Raw genomic sequence first — 22879 nt, 5'->3', positions numbered from 1 at the left:
TACATACATATAATCACGCATATTTCCCGTAGGGGTAGGACCGTAGGGGAGACCACTTCTTTCCACTTGCTACGATCCTTACATACTTCTTTCGCTTCGTCTACCTTCATTATTCCCTTCATACATGCTCTTCGGTTTAGGGTACTCTTGTCCTGGCCTTTCTTCAAGACGTCCCTTATTTGGTCTCGGAACGTCTACCTAGGTCTACCCCTTCCAACCCTTCTATCCACACTTACCTAATACACTTTTTTTTTCAATCATTCTCCACTCATTCTCTCGACATGACCAAACCATCTGAGCATATCTTTCTCAATTTTTTTCACTACATCTTCTATCAGACCACAACGTTTCCTTATCTCACTATTTCTTAGTTTAACTCCTAGCATACTTCTTAACGCTCTCATCTCAACTGAATTTATTCTGATTTTATGTTTCTTCTGCCATACCCTACTTTCACTTCCGTACATGAGTGTCGGAACCAACACGCACAGCCAAACGAGCCTTGTTAGACACCCTCTGACTTCTCATAAAGGAGTGCAAAGCTCCATTCACCCTGTTTCCTGCATTCACTCTTCTTTCAATATCACTCTCACACTTGCCATGTCTTGTAAACTTTGAACCCAGATACACAAACTCATTCACCTGTTCAATTTGTTCATCTCCAATCATGATATTACAGTCTGTCACTGTTTCATCTCCTTCAAACACCATCACTTTCGTCTTCTTTACATTCATCTTCATTCCCTTTCTTACAAAAGCTCCACTCATATCCGTTACCATCTCCTGCAACTCCTCGGGCGAAGACGCAAGTAATACTTGATCATCAGCATAGAGGAGACATTTGACGAGTAACTCATTCATTCTCAACCCATTTTCATTACACCCAACTGAAGTCCTACAGACCTATTGGACTCCTGTCGATTCTCGGAAAGACACTCGAGAAGCTGTTAATAGTCAGGCTTCAGTGGAGGCTCTTTCCTACGCAGCACCATGGCCAGTATTGATTCATGCCACAAAGGGGAACGGAGGAAGCCCTCTACGATCTAGTTGGGCATATCAGGAGGGAAATTAAACTAAAAAATATAGTGCTTCTGGTATCGCTCGATATAGAGGGCGCTTTCGACAATGCATGGTGGCCAGCTCTAAAAAAACAGCTGATAGAGAAACATTGCCCAAAGAACCTCTATGCCATGGTCGTTTCATATCTAAAGGACCAAAGGGTCATAGTAAACTATGCCAGAGCAACCTGCGAGAAGGAAACGACGAAAGGTTGTGTCCAGGGATCCATAGGTGGACCGACTTTCTGGAATATTATCCTAGACTCGCTCCTTAGGGAGGTACACGGTATGGGAGTGTACTGCCAAGCCTTTGCGGATGATGTGGTCCTCGTTTTCTCGAGCCAGAAAACCAGCAACCTGCAAGCCTCGGCCGAATCCACCCTAGCTGCCGTACAAGACTGGGGTAAACGCAATAAATTGAGCTTCGCACCACATAAAACCAATGCGATGGTCATGACCAAGAAGCTCAAATATGACATCCCCATAGTCCATATGTCCGGCACTCGCCTGAGGCTTGTAGAAGAAATAAAACTGCTGGGGCTCATTTTGGACTCTAAGCTCACATTTAATGCGCACGCGTCCGCTGTGTGTAAGAAAGCGGCGAACATATATAAACATTTAGCGCGCGCGGCAAAGGTGTCTTGGGGTCTAAACGGAGAGATAGTACGGACCATATACGTGGCGGTGATAGAGCCCATCGTCCTGTATGCGGCAAGCGCGTGGTCTACAGCAGCACAGAAGTTGTCCATTAGAAAACAACTAGACTCACTGCAGAGAGGCTTTGCCCAGAAGATCTGCAAAGCGTATAGAACGGTGTCTCTAACATGGCACTCATCCTATCAGGCTTACTCCCCCTTGACCTTCGGATCCGAGAAGCGGCCATACTTTTCAAGACCAAGAAAGGTCACTGCGAGGACTTTCTTCCGCCAGGTAGAGAGCTGGAGCGGAAGGTGGGCCCGATGCAAAATCCCCATCCATTTCTACTCATGACAACCGAGTACGAGCGCTTGGAGAGTCTGAATCCCGAAGACATGGAAAAACACCACATCGTCGGCTCACTCATCTACACTGACGGTAGCAAAATCGAGGGCAGAGTAGGAGCTGCCCTAACCTGGTGGGACAAAAGTAGGGAACTCAGATACTCCACATTCCGGCTAGAACCGCACAATACCGTCTTCCAATCGGAGATGTATGCACTCTTTCGAGCTGTGGACATGGCAAGAAAGTCGAAGGAGGGCTCTATTAACATCTTGAGCGACTCTAGATCGTCACTCGATCTACTTAGGAGTCCTTCGGCAACTCACCCTCTGGCCATTGAGATGAAGAGTTGCATCAGGCAGATCCATGAGGAAAATAGGACAGTGCGGTTCTTTTGGTCGAAGGCTCACGTGGGAACACCGGGCAATGAAAGAGCGGACGAATTGGCCAAAAAGGCGGCCCTTACTAAGAAAACAGCCCCTGACTACGATAAAGTACCTATATCGTACGTCAGACGGCTGATACGGCAAGAGACCGTCAGATTGTGGCAGGATAGATACAATTCTTCGGAAACTGGATCGGTTACGAAAATATTCCTACCGGATGCAAAGACCGCTTGCAAACTGGTAAGGAAATCGGCGCTAACACCTGTCGACACACAGATTCTGACCGGCCACGGAGGATTTGCGGCGTATCTTCACAGATTCCACCTCCGAGACGGTCCTTCGTGTATTTGCGATCCGGATTGCGAGGAGACGATTCTACATATCATATTGGAATGCCCGAGATTTAGCAAAGAGAGACTGGATTTGGAAATAAAACTCCAGAAGGGACTAGAGCAATCTTCGCTCCACACCATCATGGAGAATGATGCCGAAAGGGCTGTCTTCCTCGCATTCGCAAGAAGCGCCGCATCAAGGGCTGCCAAAAGAAATGGCTCAACCGCTCTACCTCTAGCTGTGACATCCGTACCACAGTCCACACACACAGTCACCGCAAATAAAAATACAATTACACATACACAAACACAACAAACAGATCGGTCGACTACCGTGCCTGCCATTCAGTGCCCACAACCCCGAACGCTGCTGGGCCACATCACCCAGACCATCCGGTCTCCTCTGCTGAAGATTATACAGAGGAGGGCCAATCAAAACGCACCTCCGGAATCACCTGATCCGAGCAAGACGATAGAGTCCCTACTTGGAGAAGGCAACCGTAGCGGAGAAGTGTGCATAAGCACCAAATGCATAGCCCTCTTCATGGACAATGAAGCGGAGAGATTGGGAGTAAGTTTCTGTCGCTTCGAGGGGCGGGATCGACTGGTGGTTTCCCCGGGGCTGGCCCTGCTGTTAAAAGGTAGCACAGAAAAAACAAGCGTTAAAAAATCAAAGATCGATACGCTTGCGCAAAAATACGGGGACGACTCTACCTGCCGTCTGGTGCAATTGCACAATAAAGCGATAGTGCTATTCGAGTGGGGGGAGACGTCAGCCTTTGCGCAGGCCAGCTCGTGGCTGCAACAGCTGGGTGAATCCTCCGGGGGTGTCCCTGGAAAAATCAGCGTGGACTCTATGAGAGTTGGTTACGATAGAGGTGGCGTATCGGACAGATACGGCTGCCTACTAGCGTCAAGACACCACCAAATCATAGCCTATGAGGACAGGGGGGAGGATCTGGGCTACTTAAAGCCCAGATCACAACCACTTTCACCCCCTGTATGGCAGACTCTCGAGGAGATTGCTCTCAGTGGCTCGGAGCGACTGCAACAAAAGGCTGAGGCGAAAAAGAAAATGGAGGGACGACGCGACCCCGAAGATAATACTCAAAAGGCGAAGCCCCGACTGATGGCGATAGCAAAGTTCGTCCAGGCTACCATCTCCTCCAAAAGAGGTAAACGACTGTCCCACCTTTCCCCAAAATTGGCGGAAACGAGTGAGCTGCAAATGAAAGCATTAAGCAGATTTACCAAGGACGAAAGTCCGAGGTACTCTCAAGCACCATCAGCCACTCGAACGAGGGCCGACATGGGGCAAGTAACACCACCCAGACTTCGACCAGCATCCACACCACTACAGCATGCGGAAAATGCGCTGATCGAGTTCCTGGCCATAACAAATGCTAACCGCGAGGTAAGCCTGGCCATATGCAAGAAAATCATGCAGACCTACCAGTACAACCATGAAAAGTTGCTGGAGGTGGAACTCGAAGAAGCCGAAGCAGCCATTTATAATAACGACACCCAGCAAGTCCTCAAGGGCAACATGTCGGGAAGATATATGGCTGCATACAACATCACGTCAGGCTTCGTGGACGCAGTCGAGGACGAGGGACAGAACGACGAGATTCAGACCTTTCACACACCGAAAGGGGACCCGTTGGTGGTGGTGGCCAAGTGCACGAGAGTGATGCTGGGTGATAGGGTGCTCGGGATGGCTAAAACCATCATGAGTGACCCGGACGCCGAAGGCGCTTTCGGGGCTTGGAGGCTACCGCAACTGAGATGGACAAACGGGGTACCCGGATGCGGCAAGACAACTCACATAGTCAGGAACTTCGATGAGGACGGCGAAGTCGTAGCCACAACCATGATCGAGGCAGCGAAAGATCTTAAAGAGAAGTTGGCGCACCGCTATGGCAATAAGGCCAAAACGAAGGTGCGCATAATGGCGTCCATACTGGCAAATGGTTTTCGTAAGGGCGTTAAGATAAGCCGATTAACGGTAGACGAAGCCCTTATGAACCATTTCGGAGCCATAGTCATGGCTGCCCGGCTATCGGCAGCAGAAGAGGTGGTCCTCATCGGAGACGTAAACCAGCTGCCGTACATCGACAGGGAAAACCTGTTCGAGATGCGGTACAGCAGACCTTACCTGACAGTAGGTATCTCATGCGAGCTGTCCTGCACGCATCGAAACCCAAAAGACGTTGCTTTCGCCATCAGTGAGGTGTACGACGGGATCTACAGCTCGAGCCCGATCATCCACTCGTTGCGCATGGAAGGATTCACTGACTCACGAATACCAGCAGAACAGGACCGGACCCTGTACCTGACTTTCACGCAAGACGAGAAGAAGGCGTTGATAGGTCGGGGATACGGAGCTGGGGAGGGGTCGAGAATCCTGACCATTCATGAGGCGCAGGGACAGACGAGTGAAAACGTCATTGTTATCCAGACGAGGGCGGAGAGGCTTCGAATCCATGATAGTGTCTCGCACGCGGTGGTCGCGGTGACTAGACACACTAACACCTGTGTCTATTACACCGACGACAAGGACGACGCAATTGGCTACTTCGTCAGAAGGGCGGTGGAGGCTAACCGTAGGCAGATTCTCGAGCACAGCCTCAAAATGGCGATCCATAATAGGGATGCGAATGTTATTGAGGATGTGCTCGCGAAACTGGCGGCGGGCGCTGGTTTAGAAAAATGAGAGTGGCCGTCGACAATGTAAGTCACACAATGTAAATTATAAAACATGTAGTGCATTATAAAATTAATGGAGCATGTAGAAAAAAAAAAAAACCATAGTCGTAAGTGATTATTCTAGTTATTGTTATTTAATTTAATTCTAATAATTATTCTAATTATTATTATTATATAATTATATATATCTCTCACGGTCAGTTTTGGACTCACCATCGAAATAGAGAAAATAAGCTTTAGTTCGTAATTCGAATGCAATGTTGAAAATAATACGCCTCAATACTTGAAAATTAAAATTTAAATAAAAAAAGGCATGGGCACTCAAGAGCCTATGGATGTTAAAACTTAAATTAAAAAAAAAAAAAAAAAACCATTTTCATTCTCTTTTAAATTTGTCATACAATTATCCATGAAGAGATTAAACAGCTACGATGACGCTACACATTCCTGTCTAACACTTTTTTCAATATTAAACCATTCAGCGTATGCCCTATTTATCCCCACAGAAGCACAAGAATCCCTATAAAGAGATTGCAATGCTCGTATGATGACACTGCTCATACCATTTACGGACAATGCTGACCACAATTCATTCCTCATCACTCTATCATAGGCCTTTTCTAAATCCACGAACGCGCAATAGACTTTTTTGTTTTTGACCAAACACTTTTCGGCTATGCACCACAAAGAAAAGACCTGATCCGTACATCCCATTCCTTTTCTAAATCCCGCTTGGCAAATATAACTGTAACAAATTATTGTTATTAAATATTATACTGTTTAATAGCCATTTTTAATCGATTTCCAAAAGAGGAGGAGGTTCTCAAATCGACTGTATTTTTTTATGTATGTTGCTTCAGAACTTTTGACCGAGTGGACCGATTTCGACAATTTTTTTCTTAATCGAAAGGTGGTTCGTGTCATTTGGCCCCATTAAAATTTATTTGAGATCTAATAACTACTTGTCGAGTTATATTAACAACTACTTATCGAGTTTTATCCGTGTAGCTTAATCTACTACGCCGTTTTACTACGTTTCGGCGGATAATATATTCCTACTATGCGTAACGATCGCTATCAGTTGTATGACCGTACTCTCCGAGGAACGGTGGGGAAACCTACAAGGACAGACATCCAAATCGATAAAAATATTTGTACAAAATAAAAATATCAATCCCGAGCGGGAATCGAAACCGCAAACCGCTGGTGTTTAAACGTGTACATGGCACACGCACTACACCAGAGCGGTTGTTATATTGGATGTACAAATTAAATCAGTCCGTTTTTTAGGTGTAACATATGTATTAATTTGAAAAAAAATGTCATTAAACAGATTAATCAAAGTATAGTCGATATATAGTCATCATCATCATCACATCAACCTTTTTCAGTTCACTACTGGACATAGGCCTCCACAAGTTCAGGTCAAAAATGGCGTGAACTCATGTGTTTTGCCCATAGTCACCACGCTGGGCACGCGGGTTGGTGACCGCAGTACTGGCTTTTGGCTTGTCGCACCGAAGACGCTGCTGCCCGTCTTCGGCCTGTGTATCCCGCATGTATGTTATCCCGCCATCGATCGGCTTTTTAAGTTCCAAGGTAGTAGTTGAACTGTCTTATCCCTTAGGCGCCTCTTACGACACCCACGGGAAGTGAGGGGGTGGCTATATTCTTTGATGCCGTAACCACACAGCATATATAGTAATAATAACTATTACTTTTCCCGATCTTTCAGTAAATTTTAAAATTCAATTTCGAAAAGTATACCATATTTGGAGGTTATCCAAATTATAATAATTTGTTATTAATTTTTTCGAAAAAACTGTGCTTTTAATCTGCCAAATCATATTGTATCTGTCTAAACAACCACTTTTCCGAAAGAGCCATATCCGGCAAACACAGCAGATTGGTGACAGATGATTGGCGTTATCATGTAGTCTATTAGGGTGAAAACCTCTTGAAAATAAAACGTAACGCTCAATAGATTCGGATACAATAGCTTTTAAAAATCAAAGCAATTATAATTGTCATAATGTATCAAATTGTTTGATACTCTATGACAACAATCGTTGTCATTGTAAGGTTTTGCAAGCATTATATGCGTTCCATGTGCACTTTTCTTCAAATGAAGGAAATAAAGGAAAATTACCCGCAAATATCAAAAATTATCACAGATTTTGTTGAAAAAAAAGTGTGGTTTAGACCACACGACTGAAGTAAAAGTTAAGAAACGTAACTCTCTCTATTTCTATCTTCAATAACTTATATCTACCTCTCAACTTCCGTTCGCCTCGCCCAATAACACTTTTCGTAACGCTTTCGTCTTATACTTCAACAAGTATTTAAAAAAAACTTAAAGGACTGTGTACCGTATATTATTTACAGATGTCTAACCTCTCAGAAACCACCGTAATCTACTTTCTAAACATTTTTTACATAACAGTCAAAACCAACTTTTAAAAACAGACCGAATTAATTTGTACACCCAATATTACATAGGGCAATTTTTCTAGTGGATGGTTAACTCTTTTTGAGGAAACAGCGAAATGATATATTGAGCATTGGGGTGATTACCAATTACTACCCACAAAGCCCCAGGCTTTGATTTGAACGTTCAATTAGTAATATCGGGCGTATAATAATAATCTATTCAAGATGAATTTTGCTAGAACCCGTACGATTGTGATTTTAGATTATTATTGAAATATTAGTAATTATTGCTTTATTAAACAAGAATGCAAGTGTAAAAAGACCAAACCTTGAAAATTAACGTGAAAATGTTAGATGTTCATTCGATTAATATCTTATCATATCAAGATTTTAAATATATTGATTAAATCTAATTCATTAACCTCGTGATACCGATAAGGCTATTAAAGATTTGATAACAGGAAGCAATTAGGAGAAATACATTTCTATATTTTTATATTTTATTGGCTAAAAAGTATACGTCCCACCCGATGGTAAGCGTTTACCATAGCCTATGGATGCCTGTAATCCTAGAAACACCTTAAGCGCGATGCTGATCCTATCTCGGACCCAGGGAGTCCTAGTCACATTGTTCACCATAGGAACACAACACTACTGAAAAATAGTATTATTTGACTCTGATTATCTATAAGGCTGAAGTACTGCGCCAGTCGGGCACTGCAAATTTTGAGCAGAACATTTCCTGCTATGCTCTACCTCTATGTTATGATTAATTGTCATTGAAATTCTTTTTCGTCTATCTTCCAATGTGTTTCCAGCATAAAGTTAGGTTAGTGTCCAGTGTACACTCTATGCCGCGTAGACGAATGGGTTGGGTATGTGCTTTGTTTTCAGTGTAATCATAATAGGGGTATGATTTGTGACTAGGCCATTTCAGAATGCGAGGTGTAACGTGCAATATTTACCTAAATATTGTGTTAGATGTAGGTACATGAATTTCTTTTAAATTTATTTTATTTAAGCTACATCTAACGCGCAACGCGCGTTTGCGCAACGGTTAAGGCTATACCTAGCCTACACCGGTAATCTTAGGTAGATCGTCGGTCCAGTGAGTGGCAGGAACTCTCATGAGTTCACTCTGACTTACTGATTATTAAATGTAGAAAACAATTTCGCTTCAGCCTGCAATATCCATGTGCTGGGCATAGGCCTCTTTCCCCATGTAGGAGAAGGCTGAGAGCTTAATCCACCATGCTGGTCCAATGCGGGTTGGTAGTATATATTTCCCTACTATGAGTAACAATCGCTATCATGTGTATAACAACCGGGACCAACTGCTTAATGTGCTCTCCGAGGCACGGTGGGGAGATTCACAAAACTGCACAAACATCCAGATCACGGCAAACATCTGTATGGCCAATACAAATGCTTGTCATGTGTGGGGATCGAGCCCGCAACCACCAGTACTACAGCCGCAAACCAGTGCTGTGACCGTTGCGCCATCGCGGCGTCAGAAAAAAAAGAAAACCATTTGAGATCTGTTAAATATAGACTAAGTTAAATATTGTGTAATAAAGTCAAAGTTGACCCATTTCGAAGTTAAGATGAGTTCCGATTCAGAATTAAATACTGGTGTTATCTCATTGACGTAAGTAACTTTGATTTAAAATTATGCGCGTGATACAATATAGTTATTGTATTACTACAGAGCGTTCAGTGATATATAGTTCTAATAATTCTTGTTAGTAAATCAATCAACATTTTTAATACTAATGTTACAGTTAACCTTCATTGTCACCTCTACATAACTGATTCTTCTTCTTCAGTACCCTCAGTGTCAAAGACTTGTATACGTATAAATCAACAGTGATATTATAAGTGTATAGATATTAATCTTTTTTTTCGCTTCGTGTTTGTTTTTTGTGTAAATATTGCCAGCAACAAAAATTAGAGACAGGGAGGGTATTCTCTATACTGAGTTTAATATGATATAATTTAGAAACGGTTGAAGTAGATTTTTTTTTAATGTATTCATAATGTTGCGAGACATATCTATCTATCATCATACTAGTCTTAAATAATGATAAAATTATCACATTAATTATATTATTTTTACAGTACTCATTTATCAATAGGACACTCATCGTCCAAATAATATTTAATAACACATTTATAACTTAGACGCTGTGTGGCCACGGCATTAAAGAATATAGCCACCGCCTCTCTTCCCGTGGGTGTCGTAAGAGGCGACTAAGGGATAACATAGTTCCACTACCACCTTGAAACTTATAAAGCCGACCGATGGCTGGATAACCATCTAACTGCTGGCTTTGAAATACACAGGCCGAAGACGGGTAGCAGCATCTTCGGTGCGTCAAAGCCAGCCCTGCGGTCACCAACCCGCCTGCCCAGCGTGGTGACTATGGGCAAAACACATAAGTTCGCGCCACATTTGGCGCGAACTAGTGGAGGCCTATGTCCAGCAGTCGACTGCAATAGGCTGAAATGATGATGATGAACTTAGACGCATCGCATCCTGGTACATTGGGGGCGTAAATATTAAGACTACTGAAATTGTCACGAGTATTATAATTGCAAAGCAAATGTTCAACCGAGCCGTGGCCGAGTGGATTTTATTCAGCTCTTGAGTATTTTAATTGTTTTTGGTCACAGTACATTAATTTGGTTTTGGTTAAGATAAGCAAATATACTGCATTGATTGTTATGGCGGAATAAATTATATTTCCTTGTTAGAAATTAACCAGTTTCATTACGATATTGTGTTAATTTATAACGTTGGCTTTAATTTATACTTTTACTTTGACTTTCTCTTTTATAATGTTTTGAACTGAATTAGGCTGTAAATTGCTCATACTTGGGTAGAAGCCTATTCTCGATATAGAAGGGTTGGAGCTTAATTTTTAGGCAGATAATTTATTTATCAAGGGTAACGACTACAATCAGATGTCTATTATAAAAATCGAGACCCACGCGGATACCTAGACTAAAATCAAATACTTGTACAAATACACACGTTTGCTTCGAACGGGAAACGAACATGCGATTGCCAACGTCAAGTGGACTTTGTACTTTTTATTAGACTCCACTGTACCAGAGTATAATGACTTTAATTATAATAAATTTCTCTAAAATCTTTTTTCTACTTATTTCAAGATCGAAAACCTTGCTCTTCCTGAATACTTTGAGCGCTATAATTACTCGCTTCTAAATCCATTGTGAATGTCTTCCCAAACAAAAATCGTTGTTTCCGTCGGGAATCCAATTTAGTCCTCCTGATTCTTTGACTTTTTCTGCGATAAAAACCGATTGGATATCGGATCAATATGATATTATGAGAATTGAAATAAAAAAAGTCTCTTCGAGTTGGATTCAATTATGATCTTGCACTTTCATTAACTGTCCTCTGCGAAGATTATTGAATGTCATAAGAGAAAATTATTTTCTAATAATAGTTTTCCTCTACTTTCCCTATCTATCTTTAGATATATTATTATAAACTTATTATTAACTTGTATAGTCGCGAACACTTAGTTGTCTTTATTACTCTATAACTTGTAAGTGATGCATGTAACACTTGCAACATATGGGGTATATATATATATATATATAAGCAAGTTACATTGCGAAAAATGAATTATACTTTAGGCTATTTTTATTAGATTTTAAATCATTTTCGAAAATATCAAGTTTACACAGTGCACTGTTAAACTGCTCATTGTTTTTGCTGCACTGTTTATCACATAAATTGTATGTTTTTTTCTTCTGTAAATAAATAAATAATAATAATAATAACATAAAACAAACATAATCATCTTTCAATTCAAATAGTTTATTCTTGTAATGACCCTCCTTTTTTTTCGGGAGGGTGTGGTTTCGATCCCCGCCCCGAGTCAGAGTCACTGTCACTTCACTGTCATTCAGTCACACGTTTGCGCAAAAATAGCAGGAACTTATGTGTACGGCCCATAGTCACCATGCTGGGTAAGCGGGTTTTGACCGCAGGGCTGGCTTTGTCGCACCGAAGAGGTTGCCCGTCTTCGGCCTGTGTATTTCAAAGCGAGCAGTTGGAGGGTTATCCCGCCATCGGTCGGCTTTATAAGTTTCAAGGTGGTAGTGAAACTGTGCTATCCTTTAGTCGCCTTTTACGACATTCACGGGAAGAGAGGGAAAGGCACACAGCGAGTCAGAGTAAAACTATCATTTTTCTGATTTTTGTCTGCGTCAAAGTTTCGGTTACAGCTGTTGTAAGTATATATTTATAGTATTGTGCTATTGAAACAGCTGCTATTGAGTGTACTAAAGGCTTAAAATAAAGTTGCAAAACTTAATAAAAATTAAAAATAACTAGTAAATAACAATAAAAATAATTTAGACACATCTCAAATACAAAAATATTTGATCACAATGTTAAGGTAAAGACTAATAAATAAAAGATAAAATATAGGGATAATACCTACTATTTTTGCAGAAGATCATGCTAATGTTTTGTCTCTTTACATTTTTATCAGACTTGGAAGCAGTGCACGTATCTTCTTCATACATTAGTGACCCTAATTTTCTTTTGTTCAAAAGATAGGCGTAAAGATGCCGAATAGGGAACGATAGGGTTATTCCTAAATGTCGTTAGGTGTCAATGGGGACAATTGTCTCTTGATTTAAAGGGTCACGCTAGAGGCAACAATGAGGTTCCTACCTTTATTATGTGACATGCCGCAGTGACTCCATTTTGAGATAATTGTAATAGATATGGCGTATAGTTTCGGTTACAAGCGTTCATAAAAGACAATTTATACTCAGGCTTAAGCCGGTAGCGAAATATGTTCTGCGAAATAATTAAAAGTTTAAAATGTAATCGTGCAGTGTTTAAAAAAAAGTCTCGAATTCTAATTGCTTACTTGATTAGTTTTATTGATGTGAAAAATTTAAATTGCTTTTAAAACAAAGCATCCATAAATCGGCGCAACGAACGAAAAGTTGTTACTGCCATAAAATTTCATTACCGACGCGAATATAATGCGATTGCGTTGTGAATAATTTGTTAATATTATTCATTACCTCCAAACCCTTTTCAACAAACGCTAACTTCTTCCGAAACTTTTATTGTTTACAGCGTTCTGTTGTTAACTTTACACAAATTGTTTCTTTGTTTCATTCTTTTATTCGCAATTTATCCTCTTTCCCTTTTTCATATAATATTGGTTGATGTTTGGAGTTTGTTTTCACCCGGCTTTATTGGATTGATTTGACTCTATTGTTTTTTTCTACTTAGCGAATGTTTGTAAACTTTTATTGATATTATTTTTCTCCGATTTCCTTGAGTAGACTTCGATTTAATTATCTTTGTTGTGTTGTAACGTCCTTAAATATACTTTGCGCATATCACAAACAGGCAATTAACAAATAAGACCAAAAAATAATTACGGAATATAAAATATTGATTTCATTGTAGGGACAGCGATAGCATGCTTTTTTCTTTAAGCTCTTAAGAGGCAAAATGTGTTTGTGTAGATAATAGTATTGCAATATTTTTGCAATGTATCTAATGCGGTTACCTATAGAATAACTCGGTAAAGCGAGGTGGCAATGTCAAACGCAGTGTGGGACGTCCTCTGGCCCGCTGGACCGATCATCTACGTAAAATTGCCCGTGTAGACTGGATGAGTATTGTGGATACAGGATATAGGCGTAAACTTGGGAAGACCTATGTCCAGCAGTGGACTGCAATAGGATGAACTGACTGACTGACTAACTATATATATATATTTAGTAGTTTACACGTGCACTGTGAGTATGTATACAATAAATTATTGCCTTTCATATAAATTAATATATATATTATTGTGATAATTAATAAATGTACTTAACATATCTAGAAACATCTAATCGTAAATAGCTTAATTATATTTACAATATAATACTGATGTACGTTGACACTCGTAAAACGATACTGTCATGAGCAATATTGTTGTGTGCTCAGGCCTGATATTTACTCTGTGAAACCCGAAGGTGTTTGTTTAACAATAAGATAAAATCTCTTTATTAAACGATTTCTGCGAAAAATTATTTTACTATGTTAGTACCTCTTTCCATCTTCACGTAAAATAATAACTATAGGTCTAATTTATGTTTAACTTAACATATTATTTACCGTTAAAATATACAATATAACGGTTCGTAGATATCTATTTGTAATTAACATACACATTCAGTTTATTAGAGTTTATCAAAAATTGTTTTACATTAAATATATGTCTTGCTTACTAAAATTATTTTATTTGAGTAGTTTACGTATTGTAAGTAGATACTTATTCAATTAGGCAATTGATTCTAGTTTATTAATTACGGTTTCAAATTACAAATTTATTGACGTTCATTATTATTCTAATAATTTTACTTGCTCGCAAATGAAAAAAAAAACGGCTTCATCCACATCGACAAGTAATACAACGAAGGTAGACAAAAAAATAGTCAAGTAAGCACGCGTTATTAAAGATTACTCAAAAAATTGTAATCAGATCTCGATGAAATTTGAATGTAACCACATGATAAACACCAGCTTTTGATTAAAATAAAAATCATCAATCGGTGCACCCAGTAAAAAGTTATGCGGTATAATACAACGTAGGTCGACGAAAAAATAGTCAAGTAAAAACGCATTATTAGATATAACTCGAAAAGTAGTTGTTATATCTCAAAGAAATTTGAACGGGACCAAATAACATGCACCACCTTTTGATTAAAAAAAAACATTTGTCGAAACCAGTCGACCCAGTCAAAAGTTTTAAAGTAACATACATAAAAAAATACAATCGAATTCAGAACCTTCTCCTTTTTTGAAAGTCGGTTAAAAATACAAAGTCTGTTCCTTGAAAAGGAATAAATGAAGCGAGTGTTGAATGAGAGAATAATTAAGTAACTGAAATTGAAAAATGTGTCACCAGATTTTACTTTAAACGAGCAAGCTTTGAGGTTTTACTGAAATTGCTCCAATTAAAGGCAATTACCCGCAATGACGTTTAAGAAAGACGAATTTGATCAAAGGATTTCAAAATCAAAAGATTTGAATAGGAAACTTTTTGTTTACTATTCTAGGTTTCTAGTTTTTCAGAGGATGAATCACATCTTTGTATATGAAGATCATTTTGCACATGATATCATAAATTGAACTCTCTAGGCAAATTTAATTTTAATCGAGTCAGACGGAGAGGTGGTTACGTGAAATTCTCTAATTGAACAAAATTAACCGCAGTGGGAGAAGACTGCGATCGGCTGAGTGCCACCTAATTGCCGGATTTGAACAGTTATGTGTACCGTTACACTATCCAATGTTACCCTTGGATAATGAATTATGAACGAGATCCTACAAAATTGCTTAGTTTCATTTGTGAGTAGTAATCGTAATTTTTTAAGAGAACATAACGCATATTTATTGTAATTGTTTAATTTTGTAGTAAATTTATAAAAAGTCTATTAGAAGATATTTATAAAATCTTTTATATAAACATTTGGAACATTTTAAATTTAAAACATTTCTAAATCGAAAGAACTTTATAACGGACGATTTCTTTTCCTATACAAATAGCGTAAAAAAAAAACAAATACCAATCGCCGACCTAAGTCAATTCATTGTGTAAATAAGGCATGATAATGAACCCCTAACTGACCCGCTGATAGCTTATCGTATGCACTGCTGCAGTCGGAAGTTGTTGAATGTGTGTATAGTTACTATCGAGATGTTTTGTAATGATATCCAAATAGTAGTTCACTGCACGAAAAAGTGATTCTAAATTGTAATAATCTTTCTTTATCTATCATCTACACTCGTCGAATGCGCTCTGCTTTATTAATAGATGCGGAACTATTCCATAATAACGAACGTTTTAATAGTTCGGCAATGAATACTTATGTACAAGTGTAGCAGTTGTCTGTGTTTTACTATTATTTATATATAATACTCTTTGAATTCATGTTAGCTTCGCAATCTTTTTCAAAAACTAAAAGTAGACCGTACTTATAATTGATTTGTGATATATTTATAGCAGTTTAATATTAGCAGTTATATTAAATTTTGTGGACAAAGACAATGACAATATGAAGTATATAAATATTAGTAATTTTCAATATCGAAAGATCAGTATTACCCGAGTCAAGGGTTGCTTGTGTAATAAAATACCGCAAACATTTTTTAAGTATATTATGTAAAAAAGGCTTTAACCTCTAAACATAGTGTATTGTGAGATTATATAGACAACTAGCTGTGCCCGCGACTTCGTCCGCGTGGAATTTAACAAAATAATTATTGTTTAGTCTGCAGAGTTATAAAGTAAAAAAAACTAAAATAAAAGTAGCCTTAGTTACTTCTTATTACCTCAGCTATCTGCCAGTGAAAGTTCTATCAAAATCGGTCCAGCCGTTTCAGAGATTAGCCGGCATAAATAGACAGACCGATGGACAGACAAAAATTATAAAAAATGTTATTTTGCTATATGTAGCGTTTAAACATGCATATGAATTTAGTTAAAAGCGGTTATTTTAATATTACAAATAGACACTTCAATTTTATTTATTTGTATAGAAAATAATAAATTCATGTCATAACAACATTAATATTTTCAATTTAACTAGTGTTATCTATTTCTCCTTGCCAAAATTAAAAAACTTAGTCACATGCGCATTTTCGTGCAATTTTTAGGCAATGAAAATCATTTCTCGTATAAACCTTAAATTAACTGCCTGTTAAATTTCATTGGGTTTTATCAAACAATAAAACATATGCGTTCTAAAACAAATTGTGGCGAGCGATAAGGGAAGTGAACACTTGATAAAATGAATCTGTAGGTACGTTCTAGCGTACATGCATTTTTAGGTCGGATGTTTGTGTTTTATTTCTTCAAAATTTACTTTTTCATTACTTTAAAAAATACATAATTCTTTCAAAATAATAATTAACTGTACTGTTTTTTAATTATATCTTATACTATTTATTATACGGGCAATTCTTGTTTATCTAATATATAAAATTCTCGTGTCGCGGTGATTGTAGTTAAACTCCTCCGAAACGCCTTGACCGATTCTCATGAAATTTTGTGTGCATATCGGGTAGGTCTGAGAATCGAACAAAATCTATTTTTCATACCCCTACGCTATAATGGGGGGGGGGGGATTGAGAAGGTTAATAAAATATATGGCAAAACAACGTTTGCAGGGTCAACTAGTATATATATATATAACGGCTCCCTAGCTAGGATTCATTTTTAGAAAATTTCGTATTATCCCTGTTTTTAGGCAATGAAAAAATGGCTACAAAACGTTCGCAATAGTTTCTTTCGTTTACTGTTTACATTCCTAGTCCTAATGTTTATTTTGCTAGTTGATATAATTATTTGCTTGATAGGATCACTACGTTGTAAGGCAGAAATTTAGTGTTGGAAGTTTGCACTTACTAGCATATTGAGCGAGGTATCGAAAAAAAAAAATCTAAAATGAATGTGTATGGTATAATATATTTATACCTTCATTAATTTTTTATTTTTTTTGACTGTCAAATTAACGATTAAGATTAATGTTAAAATTTTTAAGAATTTTTCTAGTTTTATTTTGCTGTTGTATTAAAATAAAATGAATATCAAAAGTGAGTGAAAATTTTATAAAGCAAGTTACAAAGAAGAAAATGTTCTTTCTGTAATTAGTTGGATAAAAAGTTAATTGTGTAGAGTGAAAAAAAAGAGTACTCGAGGGTATTCTAAGTGGGAAATAAGTGTTTGCTTGATGCCTGTTTAGTTTAATTAAATAATATGTTGATATAATTATGTCAGATGCATTCTTTTAACATTGACACGTGTAGTAAATTATGATTAGATTTTTTAATGAAATATGCGCCTAGCTTTTTCAGAAAATATTCTTAATATTCTCGCGTTTTCCAAATTAAGATTTTTATCAATATATACGTATAATAAATAGCATGGTCTTGTGTGTTAAACGCTTCCAGCACTTCCAGCACAAATTAAGCCAAGTATAAAAAGCTGTGAATAGCGTTAAATTAAAATAAAACAAAAATTATACGTATGTAATATTCATAATTGTATATATTTTTAATCTAAATAAATTTCTTTATATGTTCTCTCTATATACCTACATCTTTTGTTTTACACATAAAAAATTGTAGCATACTATATCTCTATCATTAACAATTAATGCCAATATTAATTTTAGTCAGGCCACGTGGTTCTTCGAAAAAAGCACTGCAGACATGTAACTGGCGGGTAGACAAAGATGGCCGTGCGTAATTAGACTCTGTCGTTGTTGCGTATACTTAAATTTGAGGCAATATGATTTTCCTAGATTAACGAAATTGATGGTTTTACTTTTGAAGTAAAACTTATTTACGAACACTTGACTTGGGGAGTAATCTGGCGAATTCGTGACGAGAGCGTTACGAGACGTGTGATCGGGCGAGGCGAACAGAAGTTGAGAGGGAGGTATAAGTTAGTGAAAATAGAAACAGAAAGAGTTACGTTTCGTTTATTACTGTAGGAGCTTTACTTTTTTTGCGAAGAAGTTTACTTCAGTCGCGTGGGCTAAAACATATTCGTTTTTCTTTTCTTGCTTTTATCAAGTTTCTGAACATTCCCAGATAAGTTACACACACGTATTGTAATATTAAAGCATCTTTATTGCTATCTTTATTAACCTCGAGTATCTAAATCATCATCATCATCATCATCATTACAGCCTATACAGTCCACTGCTGGACATAGGCCTCCATAAGTTTACGCCAAAAATAACGTGAACTCATGTGTTTTGCCCATAGTCACCACGCTGGGCAGGCGGGTTGGTGACCGCAGTACTGGCTTTGTCGCACCGAAGACGCTGCTGCCCGTCTTCGGCCTGTGTATTTCAAAGCCAGCAGTTCGATGGTTATCCCGCCACCGGTCGGCTTTTTAAGTTCCAAGGTGGTAGCGGAACTGTGTTATCCCTTAGTCGCCTCTTACGACACCCACGGGAAGAGAGGGGGTGGCTAAATTCTTTAGTACCGTAGCCACACAGTACACCGTAGCCACACAGTACATCTAAGTATCTAAATGCTCAGTTTAAATATTTCAGGACAAATTCCAATATATTACAATCAAACCCATACCGTTTCTATCACCTATCAATTTACCTTACCGGACTACCTCCTTTCTAACACGTTTGCTGCGTAGGGAGGTAGTCCGGTACGGACACAGCTAAAGCCGTCAACATCTACCCGTAACTTCAGTCTCATGATCAAGACATTCGAAGTCAATGTCGAAATATCGAGCTCCGCAAAGCGAAAATAAATAAACATGGTAAATATCCCGTTTTCGAATAATTTTCGTAATAAAGAAATAAAATAAGTAGAAAAAAATATCTTTATTTTTATTTTATTTTTTATTTTTATTTATTTTTTAATATCCGGCTAATAAATCGTACGCTTTATAACAAAGAGCGACCACAATGTAAAAATTCTTTAAGGAAATACATACTCAGAATATAAATACTCTTAAACAAGGAATGACCTATAACACAAATGACAAATGTTACCTATAACACAAGCATTAAGTTGCTTACTTTAGGAACAGACAACCGTGTGTGTATTGTGTAGATATAAAAAAAAAAAAAAAAAAAAAAAAAAAAATGACGCACAATCGTAAATTATAAAACTATTGAGAAACAGAGTAACTAACGTTCTTTCTCTGTTTAGCAAATAAATAACATTTTTCGTCATCAATTATTGTAAACATAATTGTTGGACGATCGTAAATATTTAAAAAAAAACGGTGAAAAGTTCTTAAGTAGATTGTTATATTACGTTATAATAATTAATCTAACTTTGGAAAAGAAATTGAGGCAGACGCGGCGGCAATTACTCAAGTTTTTCCAGTGCGAATTTTATCAAATGCGACGAACGGAAGCCGGGAGTGATGCGCGCATCTCGCTGCCGCATCCCGTTTCGCCGTCCTCAGCCAATCGCCTCCGACCTCCGACCAACGGACCTCCATACCTCGATCCTACTCAGTCGTACTCTGCGCGCCGTTGTCGATAGACGTGCGCTCAGTTAACGCGAGTTACGTTACGAGCTTTCGAATTTTACCTGTGGATTTTATGTGGCATGTGCTGTAATTATTAATTACGCACAATAAACACTTGTGGCTCTATCTGGATTGTTATCTTACATTGGTGGCCAGTGCTGTTAACCATCATCTTTATTCAAGGTCGGTGCGTATGCTTTGCGAATAGTAATGCTGTTGGATGCATTCGGAATGTCACTTGTCCGGTCGTTATAATGGACACTTGAATTTAATAAATAATCGTTCCTGGGGACACCGTATTTATTTTATAGGCTTTAGTATCACTGTATCAGTGAGTTCGTTGACTTCTCGATCTTCGAGTTGTTTTTAATTGTTTTTTGTTACACCGGTGTGTAGCCTGGGAGGTGTTTGTAGACGCTTTTTCATTTCTTCGTTCTTACAATAAATCTAAGTTTGAACTAGTAAGACTAAGAAAAGTTACATTAAAAAATAACAACCGTATTTCATACAATATTCATTGAAAAGGAGAACGTTTTTTTTTCAAAAGCAATCGAGGAGCGCCTTTAATGGCTAATCCAACAGAGTTCAATATCCTATGATGGTCATATGTAATCATTTATAAACCGTTCGTCAAATGTACATTTTTTTAATCATTCCAACGGAGAAAAAGTTATACTGACATAAATTTTTAACTTATGTGAATATATTAATGAATAATTTGGTTACTTTCTTCTTGATAAAAGTTTTGTGACTGTACTTAAATAAATTTTGTTTACTAGAAACGAATACTTTTATCTTTTAGATATTGAAAAGTATTCCGCTAATAGTGATATATTTTTATTAATGTATTTAAATTTTTAAGTAGGTAGGTATATAAGTGCGATAGTCGCTATTTAAAATATAACAATTTGAAGGATTTTGATAATATTGTATCGAAATTAATGGGACGTTGTTTTATCAATTGTCATTTAATATAATTTTCAAATAAATTCGAAACATCAATTAAAAACTGATAAACTGATTAACGATAAGATAAACGAGAGTCCGTTTTTTTTTATCTTTCGGCAGCGTTTAGTGTTTTTATTGTAGGTAGAAAACAAGAAGTATTTTTTTATGAAAATTATAAAGTTAAGGTAGGCACCGTGGAGAATGTCGGCACGATGACTGTGTTGGCGTTTGATGAGGCATCACTAAGGTCACCGACATGTCAAGGAGATTTGCAAACAGTGTTTATAATCGTACAAATATAAATTATTAATAATTATAGGTGAGGCGTGAGGCAATACCGTATATTTGTAGACGTTACACAAGCTATTTACATTATCTTAGTCAGTCATTTTTGATAACATCTATTTGAAAAAGTGAAGATGTGAATAGTTTAAAATAAGCGAACATTCAAAGGCGTAACATTATAAAACTAGGTTTTTTTACATTTTGGTACTTCCAATATCAAATAACTAATATGCGTATACTCATTATTAAGAAATAAACTATTTGAAAAAATATTTCCTGAACACTACATTATTAATAACTTCAAAATCTAAAATAAAGAATCGATGTGCACTATATAAGATATTACATTTCTGTACATTAATTTTTTACCATAAATGCTTTATGACTACTTAATGGAAGTTTTACAAAGGAAAGCGAAAACCCACATAAAAATTAACTAACTACATATTGAAATGCTATAAAATTTGAAGCTCTTACGTAGGTACCGAAAATTTTTAGTCCAATTAGTTTAATTTCTCTTTCTTTTACAATCTTCAGTAGAGGATCGCAAATATTCAGAAGATCTAGCTCAAGTGATGTTCTGACTGGCTGACGAAAACCACTTTTATTTCTCAAAAGCCACTGAACGCACGAAACACGAATAAAAATATACACAATAAATTATTTACCTCTCAGTTATATCAATTGAAAGTTCATTTAATATATATCGTAATTTTTGTTTGATAAGAGTAACTAACTAGTATTTTTAACCGAATTCCAAAAAAGGAGGAGGTTTTCAATTGAATTGTATTTTCCATGTATGTCTAAGGCTTTTTGAATGGGTGGACCGATTTTGATGATTCTTGTTTTAATCGTAAGCTGATGCTTGTCTTGTGGTTAAATTTAAATTTTGATTGAGATCTGTTGAGTACTTTATGATTTATCTCTAATAATGCGTATTTACTTGACAATATGTTCGTTTGCCTACTTTGTATTACTTGTCTGTGTAATTGAAGTTGGTTATTTTTTCGTTTGCGAGCACACACAGATATAATTTAATTGATGATTAATGAAAATTCACACAATTTGCGAGACGTTACAAGATCATAATTACGTTGCCATAGCTAAGTAGATTGTTTTTTCGCGTCTAACAAGGAGTAAGAACTTGATTGACGTCGGCTTGCAGATTTAGTTCTTATGGAGTTATGAGTTTGAAAATTACGTAAAATTCGATTTAAGTTATAAGCAATACTTGAATAAAATGTATAAATTTTTCATCACCATGTTAATTTTCAGAAAAAATAAAATATTAAATGTGATGTTTTTAACAGATTTCAAAACAGGAGGAGGTTACTCAATTCGACCGTATATATATATATATATATATCTTTTATGTGTGTTTGGGGATAAATTCGTCGTTTATAAACCGATTTTGATAATTCTTTGTTTGTTAGAAGGAAGATATCCTAAGTGTGGTTCCATGATAAGGAAACCAGGATCTGATGATGGAATCCTAGAGAAATCGAGGGAATTCCTTGAAAATTCGCATAACTTTTTACTGGGTGTACCGATTTTGATGGTTTTTAATTTAATCGGCAGCCGACGTTTTATCACATTTAAATTTCATCAAGATCTGATTACAATAATAGTAAGTAAAGTAAGTTATAAATACTGTGTAGAAATGGACTCCCTGCTAGAATGTCCTG

General features: G+C 37.3%; 1 protein-coding gene across 1 annotated transcript in view; it reads left to right on the top strand.

Moving 5' to 3' along the window:
- The first annotated feature begins 19950 nt into the window (after window positions 1–19950).
- LOC123656359 (putative polypeptide N-acetylgalactosaminyltransferase 9) overlaps window positions 19951–22879 on the top strand; it is a 144483-nt gene continuing 141554 nt past the window's right edge. The window contains exon 1 of the mRNA XM_045592050.1: window positions 19951–20144. The gene's annotated coding sequence lies outside the window, so the exon portion shown is untranslated. The remainder of the gene's footprint in view (window positions 20145–22879) is intronic.

Source organism: Melitaea cinxia, chromosome 9 (genome assembly GCF_905220565.1).
Source record: "Melitaea cinxia chromosome 9, ilMelCinx1.1, whole genome shotgun sequence".
Lineage (NCBI taxonomy): Eukaryota > Metazoa > Arthropoda > Insecta > Lepidoptera > Nymphalidae > Melitaea > Melitaea cinxia.
The sequence above is the reverse complement of the archived record's forward strand: the minus strand, read 5'-3'. Positions and strand labels throughout refer to the sequence as shown.